Source organism: Lichenostomus cassidix, unplaced genomic scaffold, assembly GCF_008360975.1.
Source record: "Lichenostomus cassidix isolate B80296 unplaced genomic scaffold, HeHo_3.0 HiC_scaffold_42, whole genome shotgun sequence".
NCBI classification, from domain to species: domain Eukaryota; kingdom Metazoa; phylum Chordata; class Aves; order Passeriformes; family Meliphagidae; genus Lichenostomus; species Lichenostomus cassidix.
This window is the reverse complement of record NW_028147241.1, coordinates 361,928-379,712: the sequence shown is the minus strand read 5'-3', so window position 1 is coordinate 379,712 and position 17,785 is coordinate 361,928. Positions and strand designations below refer to the sequence as shown.

The 17,785-nt window shown below is 55.5% G+C and overlaps 1 protein-coding gene and 1 long non-coding RNA gene across 2 annotated transcripts in view; both read left to right on the top strand.

The window, feature by feature from the left end:
- LOC146424105 (uncharacterized) overlaps nucleotides 1–17,785 on the top strand; it is a 261,931-nt gene that overhangs the window by 209,801 nt on the left and 34,345 nt on the right. The window lies entirely within an intron of this gene.
- On the top strand, nucleotides 5,096–5,779 carry LOC146424108 (uncharacterized). The gene is made up of 2 exons (XR_014847143.1): nucleotides 5,096–5,177; nucleotides 5,290–5,779. It is a non-coding gene; the product is annotated as an uncharacterized LOC146424108 (long non-coding RNA).

Here is a 17,785-nt window from a genome sequence, read left to right as displayed (position 1 = left end):
CCGTGCCCCGTTAAGAGGGGGATGCCCGGCCCGGGGCGGCTGAGAGGCGGTCGGGGGCCTTGTCTGGCCCCGGGCCGAGCGCTGACGGCCGCGTGTCGCCCGCAGGGAAGGCGCAGGAGGCCCTGCAGGAGCGGTACCGGCTTGGTGAGCTGCTGGGCAAAGGAGGATTCGGCAGCGTCTGCGTGGGGACGCGGCTAGCGGACGGAGCTCCGGTGAGTGGAGGGGCTGGCGGCGGGCGGAGGAGGGAGAGGAGGAGGAGGAGGAGGGGGAGGAGGGTGGGGCTCAGCAGGACGGGTGGCGAGCTCATGCCACTGCTCTCTTTGGCTCTCAGGTGGCCGTGAAATGTGTGTCCCGGAGCCGCATCCGGCATTGGGCCGAGCTGGTGAGTGAGCCGTTGGGGCCAGCGGGAGAAAGCAGGGCGTGCTGGGTCCAGGGGATAAGCCAGGGCCCGGCAGGCTGCCAGGACGCCTGCAGGGAGGGAAGGAGGGAGGGAGTGAGCGGGAGCGTGGGCTCAGCGGAGGACACAGAGCATCCCGGGCTGGCTGAGGGCATCATTGCGGAGCCCCAGCACGGCATCAGCCCCACTGACAGCACGGTGCCCCTCCTGCAGCCCGATGGCACCAGCGCACCCCTGGAGATAGTCCTGCTGAGCAAGGTGTCCACGGGGTGCTGTAGCATCATCCAGTTGTTGGACTGGGCTGAGCTCCCCTACTGCTTTTGGATGGTGGTGGAGCACCCGGAGCACTCTCAAGACCTCTCCCGCTTCATTCGGGCACGGGGCTTCCTGTCCGAGGAGGTGGCGTGGGAGCTGTTCCAGCAGGTCCAGGAGGCTGTGAGGCACTGCACCAGCTGCGGGGTCCTGCACAGGGACATAAAACTGGAGAACATCATCATCGGCCCGTGCACGGGACAGGCCAAGCTGATTGACTTCGGCTGTGGCACCTATCTCCAGGAGGCAGTGTACACCAGCTTTGCAGGTGAGCCGAGCCAGGGCTTTGTTCCCACTCCTGGCTTCTCATGGCCGAGCATGTCAGGGCCCAAGCTGGGCCCTGGGGCACTGGGGATTGTCCCTTTTGCTGCCTCTCATGGCATTGGCTCTTCAGCCAAGTTGCTCTTGAGCGGGGGTGGGGGGCAGGGGGCAGCAGCTTCCAGCCCTGCTGACAGCCTTTGCCACCCTCTGTGCCCAGGAGCGGGGCTAGGGCAGCCAGCCTGACAAAAACAGCCATAGGAGTAGCAGAGACAGGGGGCCAGAACCTGTGCAGCAGCCGGTTTGGTGTGTGGGCCAGGAAGGGCTGGGACTGCTCCACTGCCCTCGTTTGCCCGGGCTTGTTCATGTTTTGTGGTGCAATGCAGGCAGGGAGGATGGAGGCATGTTTTTTCCCACCTCTGAGTGGGTTTTTCCCTTGCATGCCATGCTTGGGCCTTCCCAGGGCTTCCACTGCCCTCTTGCAAGCCCAGTGGCTTCTTGTACGAGCCCAAGTTTGTACACGAGTCCCAGGTGCTGCTGGCAAGAAGGCAGCTGCTCGCCCGGCGTACCACTGGTGCAGCCCCTGCATGCCCAGGGATGCTGGGGCAAGGCTCTGGGAGCAGGCAGCTTTCCCCTGATGTACTGCATGTGTATTCCAAGGAACACCGGCCTACAGCCCCTTGGAATGGAACAACTTTGGATGGTACCATGGCGAGCCAGCTACGGTCCTTGGGCATTGTGCTTCACCAGATGGTCTGCAGGGAGCACCCTTTCAGCAAGGGCCGGAGCATCAGCTGGGGCCAGCTCCCACTGCCAGAACGGCTCTCTCCAGGTGTATCCTCATCTCTGCGGCATGGGGGGAAAGAGCAGTGCTGGGAGCTCTGGCAGCTGCTGAGGAGGTGGCACATGTCCTACTCTCCTTCAAAACAGAGAGTCCATGGGAAAGCTTAGGTGCAGCTCTGAGAATATCTGGCATAGCCTGGGCGTGCTCAGGAATAGTGGGCCAAAGTGGAGAGGAGCCTTGTCCAACTGACTGGCACTTTCTGCTTTCTCTCTGCAGGCTGCCAAGAGCTCATCCGGTGGTGTTTATCCGTGCACTCCATGGACAGGCCATCCTTGGAAGACTTGTTGTGTGGTCCTTGGGTGCAGGATGTTCATCAGCCATAGAAGAAGGGAGAGAGCCACATGGCCCATTGGATTCATTGGCCTGGTAAGTGGCAGCTCCACACAAATCCCTTGGCAATAAAAATCCAAGGAACGCAGCCTTTTTTGTCATGCCCATGTCACAGAGCAGGGGCCATGGGATGGGAACACAAAGCTCTCGTGCTGGAGCTGAGCTGCTCTTGCCAGCACTGCTGGCCACCACACAAGCTGCTTTTGCTTGTCCTGCTTGGCACACTTCAGCTGGGGCCCTGGGCAGAACACTGACAGCCTGGTCTCTCCCACCCCAGGGAAGAAGGAGCCCCCACAGGAGCTGCACCAGGTGGGGCTGCTGCTGGAGACATGGAGGACAATGTGGAGGATGACAAGATCTCCCTCACCCTGGCCCCTGGTAAGCTGAAGACAATGCACTGGGATTCAGGCACCTGCTTCAGAGCCAGGCTCCACAGCCAACGTGCAGATGAGTCCACAGCCAGGGGGATGCTCCCACACATGGGCATTGCATGGCCTGGCTGGGCACCGAAGGCTCCCTGCCCGCTCTGCTGGGGCAGGTGCAGCTCATTCTTCAGTGGGCTGCCAAGCTGCTTTTTGGTTGGACTGGATCCCAAAGGGGAGCAGCAGCCCCAGGCCCTAGCAACAGCCCCCAGCAGGCAGCGTGCCCTGGGCTAGGGCTGGAGCTGGAGCTGGTGCAGCCAGCCTGACACAAACAATGCCCCACGGGGGGAGCAGTGGTGGCTGGGCCTCCTGAAACTGTGCGCTTTGGGCTGCTTTGGTTTGCGGGCATGGAAGGGCTCGGGCTACTCCCCTGCCCTTGCTTGCCTTGTGTTCCCATTCTTTTTGGGGGGCAGTGCAGGGGGCAAGGAAGGGAGAAAGCATGGGTTTCTGTCTCCCGTGGGTGGGTTTGTCCCTAGCATGTAGGGCTTGGGCCTTCCTCAAGCCCCCGACATACATAAGATTTTACCTTTGTTCTCGTTTCCGCTTTTTGTCAGTGTCTGTAATCTATTTTCACTTCTTTGTTTGTTTTTTTTTTTTAAAGGAAGCGTTCCAGGCGGTGTCCAGTCGGGATTGGGAAGTGCTTGGGAGCAGCTGCAGCGTGGATCGGACGTGCCCTGGGAGAAGGCCGAGGACATCGACTGGGACCTGCTTTTCCTCTGGAGGTGGATGGCGTGAGGTGATCCCCATGCTGTTGGTATGGCTGGCTAAGGGCGTTTGGGAGACGGCAGTGAGCAGGGCGGCATCCCGCTGCGGGCAGCTGCCCAGGAGGTGGATGTGCCGCGGCTGGCTGCAGGCGCTGGCACACGTCCTGCCCTGCCGCTCTCCTCCCGAAGGCAGCAATGCTGGACGGGGAGCTTTGGGCAGTGCGCTGACCACAGCCAGCATGGCCTGGCCACGGGGGGCCCTTGGCATGAGGGCTGTAGGAGCCTTCAGCTGACAGGCGCTTTGTGCTTCCTCTCCTTCCAGCTGAGCTCCAGTACGGATGCTGATGCTGCTCTGGGCTCTGCCAGGGCTCTGCTGTGGGGCTGGAAGAAGCCAAGGAAGAAACGGTGCCAGCTGCAGCAGAGACTTGCTCGCTCATTTCAGCAACACAGCTGAAATTTGCAGAGTGTCCACCTCCAAGGGGAAACACGACACCCCCCAAAAAATAAACTTGTTCAATACCTTCTGAAATGGAATCAATCTGCCATGACCCCAAATGCCGTTTTTCAGCTGCTGCAAGCTGTATCTTGTCTCTTCTGGGAACAATTCTTTGCCCAAGATCCCAACAGCAAAGCAGAGGAAGCTGCATGCACACAACGCAGGATGTCCCTTCAGTCACTCGAGGACCTCAGGAGGACAGGGGTGCAAAGCACCACCAGAGTTCTTACAGGGTGTGCCCAGACAGGATTGGCACGTTTCTTGATTCTTGATGCGATTGGCTCATCTAGGGGTTTCTTGATTGGCTCGTTTGTGCGGAGCATTCCTGTCCAATCATTTCTCCATATGTTCATCTCATTGGTTCATTTGGTCCACAAATCCATGTTCGAGTTGGTGTCACCACTCCTGTGGACAGCTTCTAGAAACCTCTCATTGCACTCTCCCATATTCATTATTGCCATCTAGTGTTCTTACAGGGGCATTTTACACCTGTACATTATGCACAACAATGTAAATAACTCTAAGTTGCAACTGCTCAAGTAACCAAACTCATCCCTGATACAACTCAACTCATTTGTAACCAATGTAACACAGAAATTGCCTATGAAAGCCAACCTGTTTATAACTGTTCTCTCCCCCACCTGCTTTTACTTCACAAATGCTCCCTCTTTTTCCACAGTGGGTTTCCAGCTTGTCACAGTCTCCATCACACTGTAGCTTTCCTTGATGCCCCACACTGCAAGGTTTGGGGGCTCCTGCTGTCCTTGGCTGAAGAACAGCAATGTTTCAGGGCAGTTGCAGTGTGTGAAGGGAATACAGGGAAGTGGGAGAGCAGCTCTTTGTTGGGAGCTGTAGTGACAGGACAAGGGGATGGGTTCAAACTGAGAGTAGGAATGGATTTGATGTTAGGAAAATATTCTTTCTTGTGAGTGTAGTGGGCAATGGCACAGGCTGTACAGGCAGAGAGGCTGTGGATGCCCCAGCCCTGGAAACATCCAAGGCCAGCTTAGACGTGGTCCTGAGCATCGCGGTCCGGTGGGAGGTGGCTCAGGTTGGAGAGAGATCATGTGAAGAGTTCTGTCAAAGCCAAGTCATTCGAGGATTTGGACATTCTACGATCCTGAGCCCCCAGTGCAGGGCGGCCCTGGAGCTCCTGTGACATCCCAGCTCCCAGAATTGTGATGTCACAGCCCATGTTGCAGGTGGAGCCTCCAGCTCCTGCTGTTGAGCACAACTCAACCATTGACCCTGGAGCCAGCGAGGAGGCCAGCGTGCACCCTGCTCCCTGCTCCCTGTGCCCTACACCCTTCAAACTATTGAGCTGCTCCCAATGGATCCATCGGTCCTGAGTTCATCCTGCTGCCTGGGCCTCACCACCGATCCCAGCAAGATGTGCTCTCCTGTCCCAGTGGAGGTACAGTGCCATTCCATGGAGCTGGGCACCCCCAGCTGCCCGGGCGGGCTGGGGCCCTGTGGGGATGCAGTGGGACAGGGACCCCACCGTGAGCTTGTGCTACCTGATGCAGCCTGCCAGAGACACTGAGGAGGCCATGGAGGTGGATATGGTGATTGATATGGAGGAGAAGATGGACGTTGATGTGGACAATTTGGAGGAAGAAAGGGAGGTGGATATCCAAGAAGTGGAGGAGATGGAAGTCGATGTGACAGTGGAAGAAGAGGCTATGGAAGTGGATATCATGGAGGAAGATGAAGAGATGCAGGTGGATGAGAAGGATGAGGAGGAGCCCATGGTCCTGGGATGAGGATGGAGCCCCAGCAGCAGGACAGGCAGGTGCTCCCCATGCTGTGCCCACAGGCACAGCGGGTCCCTTTCAGCCAGGCTGGGGCTGGGCTGGGTGGCCCTGCTCAGGGACACAGCGCCCCGGAGGGATCCCTGGATTCTGGCGGCACAAGCGCCACCCTCGGCCTGCCCTGCGCTTGCTTTGGGCCACGCCAGACCCGTGCCAGTGCCTGAGGCACGGCTCCCAGCCCCAGCCAGGCTCAGTGCTGGCAGCAGCGTGCCCCTGTGCCAGTGTGTGCCAGCCTGGGGACACAGGGAACAGCCCTCAGGGCCGGGATGGAGTGACCGTGCTGCTTCCTTTTCTTCCAGGACTGATGGAGATGATGGACACAACTTCCTGTATATATGTTCTGTTCATTCTTGTTGTTCACTTTTGTAAATATGTTTGTTAGATTTTAGTTTTTACTTAGAACGTTCCACTGTAAATACGTTCTGTAGATTGTTGTTGTTATAAAGACTCTTCTATTGTAAATACGTTCTGCAGCATGTTGTTGTTGCTGCTCTTCTGTAAATAAATTGTCATTTGTTTTCCGGAAACACCTCAGATTTCTTTGCAATTCCTTTGGGCACAGGTAGTGTTTGCAGGGGTGTGGTTTGGGGTTGCTCCAGGTTCCTGGGGCTGGAGGTCTCTGGGGTTGCTGGCACTGCCACCCCAGGGCTGGGGCTCTCTGCGCATGGGGAGCTTCCACTCACGCTGCTCCCGGCACTGGGCACTGCTCGTGTTCCTGAGCTGAGGCAGAGCAGTGTCCCCAAGAGCAAAGCTGTCACCATCAGGGAGGCGACTCTGACAGGAGCAGTCTCTGCAGCGATGCCACCAAACAGGTAAAAAACCTTCTGCCGGCCTTCCTCCTTGAGCCTTTGGGAATCCTGGGCCGAGAGCTGGCATCAGGCTGCAGGGATGACAAATCCCTGTCATGCTCTGAAGGCCACGACAGCCTTGGGAATTGCTGGAGCCAGGCTGCGGGGAGCAGCTTTTGGAGCTGCAGGGGCTGATGGTTAAGGCTTGGAGCCTCCAAGAGCTCTGGGCTTTGCTCCTCCCAAGCATTACATTTCTGTGCCATTGTTCAAGAGACTAAAGCCACGCCAGGTGATCGTGGCGCTGCCCGATTTCCTGCTGTTGGCAGCAGCCACTGGAGCCTGTGCCCGACTCGGGTGAGCCCTGGACGGGGCAGTGCAGGCCGTGCTGGGCAGGGGCCGTGGGTGCCCGGAGGTGGCTGTACGGTCGGCGCTGGCTGCTGGCACAGAGTCCCGGCGGGGTGCGATGCTGGCAGCGGCTGCGGGGCTGGGGCTGCGGGGCTGGGGCTCCCACAGGAGCCCGAGGGCCAACAGGTGCCCGAGCTCAGCTCCTGCCCGGGCAGCGTCCCCTCCAAGCCCGGCGCTCCCCGAGCACGGCCGGGGCAGGCACGGAGCTGCCCGGACACCCGCTGCCCACGGCAGCCGCAGCAGGGCCGGCAGCACCTTGGGGCAAAGGGGGCTCGGCCTGCGCTAGAGGCTCCGGGAGCCGAGCTGCTCCAGCTGCCAGCAACTGCAGAGCTGCCAGGCTTTGGCAATCCCCAAGGCCAGTGCCTTGCAAGGGTGGTGGAGGAGAGCCATGCCTGATGTGCCCTGCTCTTCCCAGGAGCTGCTGAGTCTCCCGGCTGGGAGGAGAAAAGGGTGTGAATGTCTTTAGAAACGATGAGAGAAGCAGAAAGAACCAGTATTTACCTTGTCAATACATGATGTAGTTGATTTTTGTTCCTTCAGCAGAATAAGACCAATCACATTTGGAAAGGACTTGGAGCCTGGCTCCCACTTCTATGCACAGGGTTAGAGCAGACGAGAAGCAGCCTGCATTAAGGCACTAGTTGTTATTGCTTTTAGTCCAGAACACTCAACACCCCAACATCTTCCATCGATGGTTACAAGTGGGTGGGCAGTTTCAGCTGCCAAAGTGCAGCTAGCGGGACTGTCTGCAACACTGGTCATAGCTCAGGTAAAAATAGCTATGCTAGAGGCTCATCAATAAATATAACAGTAAACAACCACAACCTTTAGAAACGAGCCAGGCTTTAGAGGACTCTGGTTTGCCATGAACAGGCAGGCTGGAAAAGGTTCTCCACATTGCTGAGCAGCTCCAGCCTTGTCCCACAGAGCTGTTGCACACAGAATCTGCCTCTCCCTGGGAGCCCAGCATGGGCACCCTCCACTGATCAGCCAATGGGGAGTTCATCACTAGGATGAGTGAGGAGGAAATTAAAAAGCCTCCATGGAAGCAACTCTGGCACTTTACAGTAGAGGAACATATTTTTCTATCAGCTCAGCGTTGTAGCTCATGAAGCCTTCCACAGCAGCCAGCCTTTGGCTCCCACACAGTGCCTGTCACCCTCACCAGGCTGTCCCTGCTCTTGTGCAACACACTTCCCTCCCTGATGCCCCCAAGTACATAAAGGAGCAGCTCTGTGCTCCAAGCAGCACAAAGCGGCAGCAGCAGCAGCTCCCAGCAGAGATGCACCTGGCCACCTTTTCTCCCCCAGCAAAAACTGGCTGAGCTGCCTGAAACATGCTTCCAGGCTGGGGAGGACCACAGGCATCTCGCAGTCCACTTGGCCACATCATGCTCCCCTGATGCACTAAGAACTCCTTCCCCTGCCAGAGGAGCATCAACCATCAGCTGGGGGGGCATGGAGAGGACACCTGGCCCCACAGCACTTGCCCAGCCCTGCCACATGCTCACAGCACCAGAATCCGCTCTTGCTGCTCTGGGCTTTGCTGATCTGGAGCTACTCTCCAGCTGCTAACATGCTTCTCCAGCTGAGGAACGAGCTCCAGCTGCCATTGGGCATTCTGCAAAACCTGCTCTCAGAAATCAAAACCTATTTTTCTTCTCCAGCCCAAGGAAGGAGTATCAAGCCAACCCTCAGTACTTTGGGATGGGCCAGGGGAGTCCTCACCGTGCAGGTGAGGGGGAGCATCCTGCCTAAGCCCCCTTTCCATCCCCTCCCACCAGGGAGAAAAGCAAAGAGAAAAGCAAGCCAAGGGCCAGGTTCCCTGGGCCCTGGCCAGGGCTGCATTAGAGTGGCTGAGCAGGAAGAGCTTCCCCAGAAAAGAGGGAGGCAGGAGTGCCCATAACAAAACTAGGACAAGGAAGATGTCTGACCTTCCGGAAAATGGTGCTATGTTTGGACTGTTCCTGACTAGTCACTCGAAGCTATGGACAGTTTGTTATTTCAGTTCTCAGCTATTCATGTTTAAAAAGTGAAAGGAACTTTGTACATGTTAGGGAAGATGAAATCGGAAGGCCTTACAGATATGATGGCCTTGCAAAAGATTATGAGAATATGAAAAATATGAGTGAGATGGAAATACAGACAAGGTTCAAGTTGTAGAGTAACTAAAAAACAATGGTGTAGCCACAGAAGGTAATCCCCCTTCTTGATGGAACCATGCCCTCTGCCCAGGCAAGTCCAAGGGTCAGAGCAGACCCTACCTGCCTGGTAAAAATCCCAAAAAAGGCAGTTTTTTTAAGGTTTGAAACATGACCCCATATGGTAATGGGACGATTTTTATAGGCTGTATGTAAATGCTGTAGGACTTGTAGTTTGTCTTAGATTGGTTAAAGAAGAGTTGAATATTCAACAGAGAGAACAATTTATTGTACTGTAAACGGCAAATCGCTCTCTTTTGCTCTCTTCTTTCTGCTCTCTCTCTCTCTCCTTTCTGCTGGCCTGCTTGGAGTTGTGTCTTGCGGCTCACAGGCCTCTCACCCCCACTCTATTTCACAATAAAACTTCATGTTCTAAAACACATCTTTAGAGATCTCTTGTCCCTATTTTATCCCCATAACTAAACCCCACAGAGTCTATTCTTACAGGTACACAACTGGGCATTTCCTTAATATGCTTGCAGAGTAAGGAAATGGTGCCCACGGGGCTGTCCTTGCATGGGCAGCTTTCTGAGGCACTTGATAAGCGATCCTGTCAAAAGACTGTGTCCTTTTGTTTTTAAAACCTTGTTTATTTGTTCAGATTTTAAAAGCTGAAAAAGTGTTTGTAGTGGAAAGGAAAAAGTGAAGTATGTCTTGCTGAGGTTTCCAGCATCAAAATGACTCGTGTGGCTTGCGGAAGTGGCAGACTAGGAGATGACTTACACTCACACCTAGGGCTCAGGAAAGGAGAAGGTAGTGGCCACAGTGGAGAAAGAAGGAGCCCAGCAGTGCTTCTGCCTGTTTGGCTTGACTTTCTAAGCTCCCGTGAAGACGGAGTTGGGGATGCTCAGGCTGCAGGAGAGAAGGCCATGGGAAAGCCTCCCTGCGGCCATGCAGGACTTGCAGGGACCACTGGGAAAGATGTGGGGAGAGGAGAAGGGGGAATGACTTTCAGCTGCAAGGGGGTCGATTTAGCTTGTCTCTAAGGAAACTGGTATTTTGCACTGAGGGTGCTGAGGCACTGGCCCAGGCTGTGCACGGAGGCTGTGCATGCCTCATCCCTGGGAACATGCAAGGCCAGCTGGGACAGCACTCTGAGCAACCTGCTCTGGTGGGAGCTTGCTCAGCTTGGAACAAGATGATCTTCAGGGTCCATCCCAAGGCAAACCATTCAGGGATTCCATCATTCTGTGGTTGCCATGGTCCACAGGGGTGTGGTCCTGGATCTGCTGTCATGTCACAGTTGGTGTTCCAGCCGGGACTGCCATCGCCCAGCCAAGGGCACAACACAACCAGTCGCCCCTGTGTCAGCACGTCCTTCGCCCTGCTCTGAGAGCACCCCTGCAACCCTGTTTCTTACCTGTTCCCCGACAGTGCCGTCAGTCCTGAACACTCCCTGCTGCCTGGATTTTGCCATCCATCCCTGCAGGATGCTCCCATTTGTCCCAATGGAGGTACAGTGCCATTCCATGGAGGTGGACACTCCCTGAGAGCCCGGGCGGGCTGGAGCTGTGAGGGGATGCTGTGGGACAGGGACCCCACTCTGAGGTTTTGCTCCGTATGCAGGCTGCCACAGACCGTGAAGAGGAGATGGAAATCGATAAAAAGATGGATGAAGAGGAGAGCATGGATGTGGATATAGAAGAGAATGGAGAGGAAGAGATGGAGGTCGACATGGAGGAGATAGAGGAAGAGATGGAGGTGGATGAGGAGATGGAGGAAGAGATGGAGGTGGACGAGGAGGAGACGGAAGAAGAAATGGAGGTGGAGGAGGAGGAGATGGAGGAAGAGATGGAAGTCGACGAGAAAGATGAGGAGGAGGACATGGTCTTGGGATGAAGACCGACACCGGCAGCAGGACAGGCACGTGCTCCCCATGCCCTGCCCACAGGCACAGCGGCTCCCCTGCCCACAGGCTGGGGCTGGGCTGGGTGGCCCTGCTCAGGGACACGGGGACCCGGGGCATCCCTGCATTCTGGTGGATTCACAAGCACCAGCCCCGGCCTGCCCTGCGCTTGCTTTGGGCCACGCCAGCCCCGTCCCAGCAGCTGGGCCCAGCTCCCAGCCCCAGCCGGGCTCAGTGCTGCTCTGCCAGCGTGTGCCAGCCTGGGGGCACAGGGAACAAACCCTCAGGGCCTGACTGCAGTGACCGTGCTGCTTGCTTTTCTTCCAGGACTGACGGCGATCTGAGGCGTAGATGACACCCACCTGTATATATGTTTTGAGAATGTTTTCCGCAGTTTTATCTACGTCGATTTTAGAAAGTATTATCTTCTGTAAATACGTTTTCTACTTTGGATTTAGATAGGTGTTATGTAAATACGTTCTATAGATTGTTGTTGTTATAAAGATTCTTACATTGTAAATACATGATGTAGTCCATTTTTGTTGCTTCAGCAGAATAAGTCCAATCATATTTGAAAAGGACTTGGAGTCTGGCTCCCACTTCTATCCACAGGGCTAGAGCAGACGAGAGGCAGCCTGCATTAAGGCACTAGTTATTATTGCTTTTAGTCCAGAACACTCAAAACCCCAACATCTTCCATCGACTGTTACAAGTGGGTGGGCAGTTTCAGCTACCAAAGTGCAGCTAGCGGGACTGTCTGCAACACTGATCATAGCAGAGGTAAAAATAGCTGTGCTAGAGGCTCATCAATAAATATAACAGCGAACAGCCACCACTTTTAGAAAGGAGCCAGGCTTTAGAGCACTCTGGTTTCCCATGAACAGGCAGGCTGGAAAAACTTCTCCACATTGCTGAGCAGCTCCAGCCTTGTCCCACAGAGCTGTTGCACACAGAATCTGCCTCTCCCTGGGAGCCCAGCATGGGCACCCTCCACTCATCAGCCAATGGGGACTTCACCACTAGGATGAGGAGGAAATTAAAGAGCCTCCATCCAAGCAACTCTGGCACTTTACAGCAGAGGAACATATTTTTCTATCAGCTCAGCGTTGTAGCTCATGAACCCATCCCCACCAGCCAGCCTTTGGCTCCCACACAGTGCCTGTCACCCTCACCAGGCTGTCCCTGCTCTTTGCACCACAATTCCCTCCCTGATCCCCCCAAGTGCATAAAGGAGCAGCTCTGTGCTCCAAGCAGCACAAAGCGGCAGCAGCAGCAGCTCCCAGCAGAGATGCACGTGGCCACCTTTTCTCCCCCAACAAAAACTGGCTGAGCTGCCTGAAACATGCTTCCACGCTGGGGAGGACCACAGGCATCTCGCAGTCCACTTGGCCACATCATGCTCCCCTGATGCACGAAGAACTCCTTCCCCTGCCAGAGGAGCATCAACCATCAGCTGGGGGGGCATGGAGAGGACACCTGGCCCCACAGCCCTTGCCCAGCCCTGCCACATGCTCACAGCACCAGACTCCGCTCTCGCTGCTCTGGCCTTTGCTGATCTGGAGCTGCTCTCCAGCTGCTGACATGCTTCTCCAGCTGAGGAACGAGCTCCAGCTGCCACTGGGCATTCTGCAAAACCTGCTCTTAGACATCAAAACCTCTTTTTCTTCTCCAGCCCAAGGAAGGAGTATCAAGCCATCCCTCGGTACTTTGGCATGGGCCAGGGGAGTCCTCACCGCGCAGGTGAGGGGGAGCATCCTGCCTAAGCCCCCTTTCCATCCCCTCCCACCAGGGAGAAAAGCAAAGAGAAAAGCAAGCCAAGGGCCAGTTTCCCTCTGCCCTGGCTAGGGCTGCCTTGGAGTGGCTGAGCAGGAAGAGCTTCCCCAGAAAAGAGGGAGCCAGGAGTGCCCATAACAAAACTAGGACAAGGAAGAAGTCTGACCTTCCGGAAAGTGGTGCTATGTTGGACTATTCCTGACTAGTCACTTGAAGCTATGGACAGTTTGTTATTTCAGCTCTCAGCTAGTCATGTTTAAAAAGTGAAAGGAACTCTGTACAAAACTGGGCATTTTTTTAAGTTTCTTGCAGAGTAAGGAAATGGTGCCCACGGGGCTGTCCTTGCATGGGCAGCTTTCTGAGGCACTTGATAAGCGATCCTGTTAAAAGAAGACTGTGTCTTTTTGTTTTTAAAACCTTGTCTATTTGTTCAGATTTTAAAAGCTGAAAAAGTGTTTTTACTGGAAAGGCAAAAATAAAGTATGTCTTGCTGAGGTTTCCAGCATCAAAATGACTCGTGTGGCTTGCGGAAGTGGCAGACTAGGAGATGACTTACACTCACACCTAGGGCTCAGGAAAGGAGAAGGTAGTGGCCACAGTGGAGAAAGAAGGAGCCCAGCAGTGCTTCTGCCTGTTTGGCTTGACTTTCTAAGCTCCCGTGAAGACGGAGTTGGGGATGCTCAGGCTGCAGGAGAGAAGGCCATGGGAAAGCCTCCCTGCGGCCATGCAGGACTTGCAGGGACCACTGGGAAAGATGTGGGGAGAGGAGAAGGGGGAATGACTTTCAGCTGCAAGGGGGTCGATTTAGCTTGTCTCTAAGGAAACTGGTATTTTGCACTGAGGGTGCTGAGGCACTGGCCCAGGCTGTGCACGGAGGCTGTGCATGCCTCATCCCTGGGAACATGCAAGGCCAGCTGGGACAGCACTCTGAGCAACCTGCTCTGGTGGGAGCTTGCTCAGCTTGGAACAAGATGATCTTCAGGGTCCATCCCAAGGCAAACCCTTCAGGGATTCCATCATTCTGTGGTTGCCATGGTCCACAGGGGTGTGGTCCTGGATCTGCTGTCATGTCACAGTTGGTGTTCCAGCTGGGACTGCCATCGCCCAGCCAAGGGCACAACACAACCAGTCGCCCCTGTGTCAGCACGTCCTTCGCCCTGCTCTGAGAGCACCCCTGCAACCCTGTTTCTTACCTGTTCCCCGATAGTGCCGTCAGTCCTGAACACTCCCTGCTGCCTGGATTTTGCCATCCATCCCTGCAGGATGCTCCCATTTGTCCCAATGGAGGTACAGTGCCATTCCATGGAGGTGGACACTCGCTGAGAGCCCGGGCGGGCTGGAGCTCTGAGGGGATGCTGTGGGACAGGGACCCCACTCTGAGGTTTTGCTCCGTATGCAGGCTGCCACAGACCGTGAAGAGGAGATGGAAATCGATAAAAAGATGGATGAAGAGGAGAGCATGGATGTGGATATAGAAGAGAATGGAGAGGAAGAGATGGAGGTCGACATGAAGGAGATAGAGGAAGAGATGGAGGTGGATGAGGAGGAGACGGATGAAGAGATGGAGGTGGATGAGGAGATGGAGGAAGAGATGGAGGTGGACGAGGAGGAGACGGAAGAAGAAATGGAGATGGAGGAGGAGGAGATGGAGGAAGAGATGGAAGTCGACGAGAAAGATGAGGAGGAGGACATGGTCTTGGGATGAAGACCGACACAGGCAGCAGGACAGGCACGTGCTCCCCATGCCCTGCCCACAGGCACAGCGGCTCCCCTGCCCACAGGCTGGGGCTGGGCTGGGTGGCCCTGCTCAGGGACACGGGGACCCGGGGGCATCCCTGCATTCTGGTGGCACAAGCACCACCCCCGGCCTGCCCTGCGCTTGCTTTGGGCCACGCCAGCCCCGTCCCAGCAGCTGGGCCCAGCTCCCAGCCCCAGCTGGGCTCAGTGCTGGTGGCACAGTCCTGCTCTGCCAGCGTGTGCCAGCCTGGGGGCACAGGGAACAAACCCTCAGGGCCTGACTGCAGTGACCGTGCTGCTTGCTTTTCTTCCAGGACTGACGGCGATGGGAGGCGTGGATGCCACCCACCTGTATATACGTTTTTGAAAGAGTTCTTCAGTTGTTTTTTATTACGTAGATTTTAGGTAGCATTATCTTCTGTAAATACGTTCAATTCGTTGCTGTTAGATAGGCTTTTATGTAAATACGTTCTATAGATTGTTGTTGTTATAAAGATTCTTACAATGTAAATATGTTCTGGAGTTCATTTTTGTTGCTGCTCTTCTGTAAATAAACAATCTTTATTTTTCACACCACAGCTCTCTTTCCATTCGCTTTTGGGCACATGCAGCATCTGCAGAGTTGTGGTTTCCACTTGCTCCAGGTTGTTTGGCCTGGAGGTGTGTGGGAGCGAGCGCTGTGTTGGGGGTACCTGTGCACAGAGCGGTCCCACTCTGAGCTCCATACACACTTGGTATTTGTAGAGACAGATCCCACCGGGCTCTTTCCCATGGCATTCCATCTGGGAGCAGGGCCCAGCCTGCGTGGCCCTGCAGAGCCTCACCAATGGCACTGCACCAGGTGGCACCAGACACCAGCGCTAAGGAGCACTGGGCTGTGGGCACCCCCTGCTCCCGGGCACCCTGGAGCTGAGGGGAGCTCCCTGAGCCATCACCTGGGCATGGATGCACGCATGCATGCATGGATGGAAGAAGGGATAGATGGAGGATAGATGGAGCTCATCATCAGGCTGAAAGCTTTGCATCACCTGCTGGGGGACTAGGGCTGCTTTGCCGGGCTCAAGCTGTTGCTTGGCTGCCCTGTGTACCCTGCTAAGGCTGGGGGACCAGGGGCTACTCATCTCCCTCCTTTCCATTGCCAGGGAACACCAACTGGAGAGCCTTGCTGTGGCTGGGAAAATGCAACATGTGCCACAACACCCTCAAGCATCACACAGCTGGGGTCTTGTGGCTTTGGAAGGACGATCAGAAAGTGGTTTTCATGGAGAAGAGCATGAGCCGTGAGGGATGGGGACTGCTCTGTGGGTTGCTGGGGCAATGGGTGCTGCACACAGAACACAATGCAACATGAGGACGGCAGGCAATCCTGTGCCCAGAATTTCCCTGCTCCTGGTTATTCCATGGCAGTTTGCAACAAAGAGTTTGCAATTTTGTTGCAAAACGCTGGCATCCAGATCTGTGCTGTGGAAATCCAGCGGGCAGACATGAACTCTCAGCAGGCCATGGCCTCACCAGCGCTGGAGGAGCACGTCTTCCTGGTGGAGTCCTTTGGGCAAATCCAGCAAAGCCCCTGCTGCGAAGCCAAGGGGTTCAGTTGTCGTTCTTTGGTAGGTCTGGGCTGAGGGGGAGCAGCCGTGTGGACAGGCAGGTCATTGGACAGATGTGACACCTGGTGTCCCGCAGAGTGACTTGGATGGCACAGCCGCCCCAGAGCCTGGCAGGCTGCTTTGCAAGAGAAGAAACCTACACTGGTGGCACCCCGAGAGCTTCTGTTGTCCCAGCATCTGCTAGCAAGTGGTGGGGCAAGGAGAGCTGGGCGGTGCAGGAAGCAGGAGGATGCCTGATGCCCAGTCTGATGCCCAGCTAGGCACCCAAGGCAAGGTGGGCGGCAGGAATTCTTAGATCCCTTTGCACTGGTTTGGCAGAGTAGTTTGGAGACTGGTATTAATCTTGTTTGGTTTTATAATCACATAGCAGAATGGTAATTATTCTTTCTCTCAATATATATGTGTGTATATATATATGTATATTTATTTCTGAGAGCCAGGGAGTGCTGTTTTTAAATTCTTCTTTTATATGAAGGAATTTCTATCCTGACAATAAACATCCTAAAGATTTGTATGACTTGTCCATCTTTAACTGGGCTGCAGGGCCACAGAAGTACCTCTGTGTCAGAAGTGGGGCCTCTGGCTTTTGCAGCGTCTCCTGTGCCCAGGACCCAGACATGCTTTGCGAAGATCTTTGCTCTTTGGCACCCCAGGGTGGAGGGAGCCAGCGTGGCACAGACACTGAGATGCTGTGTCCCCTTGGTCAGGGTTTGCTTTGGGCTCTGTGCTTGTGGGAGCACAGGGAGCTCTGACCTGAGCTGGGTATGGACCCATGGCCGGGCCAATGTGCCAATGAGGCTGATTTGGGTTGCATTTTAGGACTCTGGTATTTTACACTGAGTTTGCCGAGGCACTGGCCCAGGCTGTGCACGGAGCCTGTGCATGCCTCATCCCTGGGAACATCCCAAGGCCAGCTGGGACAGCACTCTGAGCAACCTGCTCTGCTGGGAGCTTGCTCAGGTTGCAACAAGATGATCTTCAGGGTCCATCCCAAGGAAAACCATTCAGGGATTCCATCATTCTGTGGTTTCCATGGTCCACAGGGGTGTGGTCCTGGATCTGCTGTCGTGTCATAGTTGGTGTTCCAGCTGGGACTGCCATCGCCCAGCCAAGGGCACAACACAACCAGTCGCCCCTGTGTCAGCACGTCCTTCGCCCTGCTCTGAGAGCACCGCTGTCACCCTGCTGGTCACCTGTTCCCCGACAGTGCCGTCAGTCCTGAACGCTCCCTGCTGCCTGGATTTTGCCATCCATCCCTGCAGGATGCTCCCATTTGTCCCAATGGAGGTACAGTGCCATTCCATGGAGGTGGACACCCCCTGAGAGCCCGGGCGGGCTGGAGCTCTGAGGGGATGCTGTGGGACAGGGACCCCACTCTGAGGTTTTGCTCCCTATGCAGGCTGTCAGAGACAACAAAGAGGAGATGGAAATCAATAGAAAGATGGATGAAGAGGAGACCATGGATGTAGATATAGAAGAGAATGGAGAGGAGGAGATGGAGGTCGACGTGGATGAGATAGAGGAAGAGATGGAGGTGGATGAGGATGAGATGGAGGAAGAGATGGAGGTGGAGGAGGAGGACATGGATGAAGCGATGGAGGTGGAGGAAGAGGAGATGGATGAAGATATGGAGGTGGAAATGGAAGATAGTGTTGAGGAAATGGAAGTTGACGAGAAAGATGAGGAGGAGGACATGGTCTTGGGATGAAGACCGACACAGGCAGCAGGACAGGCATGTGCTGCCCATGCCCTGCCCACAGGCACAGTGGCTCCCCTGCAGTCAGGCTGGGGCTGGGCTGGGTGGCCCTGCTCAGGGACACGGGGACCCGGGGCATCCCTGCATTCTGGTGGCACA